We start from the raw sequence: 2073 nt of genomic DNA, 5'->3' as shown, positions 1-2073 counted from the left end.
TGCTGGACGAGTGAGTGAGCGGCGCTGCCTTCGCTCGCACCAAATCCTTCCAGAACTCCTGGAGGAAACGCTTTTCCCCTCCCTCGTCCGGCGGTGTAACGTTCCAGCAGCTGTGTCTTCATTTAGAAATGCACCCAGGTCAGAGAATACAGGGGAAGGGGCGAGTGGTTGTGGACCGCAGCAGAACCCAAGCACCCAGGAGGGAATGGCAGTCGGACATGGAGGCGAGAGGTTTTAACTTTGGAAGGCCATGAGTCCCAGTGGACAAAAGGATGGGAAACACCACTCATTTGCACGATGCCGCAGCAGCTTTTGGAGGTCCCCAGGGGGACAGTGCAGGCGGCCGTCCTAGTTTACGCAGGAGAATGGGTTGCTGAGCCAGGAGAGGCTGTGCAAGGACATTCCTGCCTTCTGCATGATGGGACGGTTTGTGGTTACCGAGGCTGAGGCCCGGAGAGGTGACTAACAAAAGGTTTAGAGGCAATTTCTAACCTTCAGGCCAACTGAGCTCAGTTCAGACAGGTGAGTAGAGGCCCTAAAACTATAAACCAGTTTCATGTTTTTATTTTTCTTTCTCTCTCTTTTATTTTACTTTAAAACATGTGTCGGAGGGGCCGAGTGCCTGGGAGGCACGGGGCCATTTGGTTTGTTGTCATTAAGGCCATTTCCTTTACAAACGCGAAACCCCCAGGCGAGTGGCACTGTCCCTCATCTCTCTGTCTGAAGGCTTTTCAGCACTTCCTGGGGCGGGGCCCCGGGGGCTTACGTGGCATCGTGGCATCTCATACCTGCTGGAGGAACCCTCTCCCCAGGTGCCTGGTCTAGAGGCAGAGCGAGGCTCTGTGTCTTTGCTGGCTGTGTGAAGGCCGCACCTCTGTCTGCCAAGAGCCCGCTGGCTGGAGGCGTCATGAATATAAATAGACACACAATGATGCCACAGTGGTTCTACAAACTCAAGGTCATGATTCTGCAGAAGCGTTTTTCTTGGTTCAACCAAATATGCACCCAGAAAATATGTGCAGGGTTAGTCCCCCCGCATCCCCGCTAAGAGCCTGGACAGATGCTTTGCAGGAACGTGGGGCATCTAATTTGTATGAGAAAATTCCATCCAGTGGTAGCGCACTGGCAAGTTAGAGTTTTATTTTTGAAGTTGTGTGGTATTGAACTTATTAACAAAATGATTTCAGTTAACTTGAGGTCTTTTGAATTACTGTTGATTTGCATGTCCTCATGTGAAATATGGTAGGGCATTCTCTGCTCCACATTTTAATTAATCTTTTGACTCTATGTAGCTGTCAGAAAACAGAGATTCTCAATTGTGTTAAGTAGAAGGCAACATGAAAACCCAGACAGGTCAGAAAAGTCAGGCTAAGTGGCCGTTTCGCTTCGAATGGCGTTGTTTAAGATTTTGAAGCTGAACTTCTCATCTTCAGATGTCTCTGGAAGATGAAGTCCCCGCATGCGGGTGTAACGGGGTCAGTCCTCCGCCGTCTGTGAGTGATCGAGGTCCACAGACGCTCACACGGTCTCCTCCGACCAGTAGCTGTAATCCCTCCGCCCACCCAGCCCTCGCCTGGCGTTTGTGGGGACTCTTCACAGGAAGCAAGACGACATTGCTCGAGTCTCCTGACGAGGTCGTCTTAGTTGGCTCAGGCTGCTGGAACGGAACACCGTGGACTGGGTGGCTCCTTAACGACATCCACTTATGTCTCACTGTTCTGGAGGCCGGGAACTTTAAGGTCGAGGTGTCAGCAGATTTGGTGTTTGACGAGGGCCTCCTTCCTGGTTCACAGCCTTCCTCTCTCTGTGTGTAAGTGGTGGAGGGTGCGAGGGAGCCCCCTGGAGTCTCTGTTATAGTGGTGCTGATCCCCTTTATCAGAGGTCTCTACCCTCATGACCTAATCACTTCCCAAAGGCCCTGCCTCCTAATACGATCACCTTGGAGATGAGGTTTCAACATATGAATTGTGGGGGGATGCAGTTGAGTCTATAGCAGGATTTGTTCTCTGACGTGCAGTGAAATGGCCAGAAGGGTAACTAACAGGAGCGGAGACGGGGAGGGATCATGAGACA

Source organism: Pteropus vampyrus, unplaced genomic scaffold (assembly GCF_000151845.1).
Source record: "Pteropus vampyrus isolate Shadow unplaced genomic scaffold, Pvam_2.0 Scaffold3144, whole genome shotgun sequence".
Lineage (NCBI taxonomy): Eukaryota > Metazoa > Chordata > Mammalia > Chiroptera > Pteropodidae > Pteropus > Pteropus vampyrus.
This window is presented reverse-complemented; position numbering follows the sequence as displayed.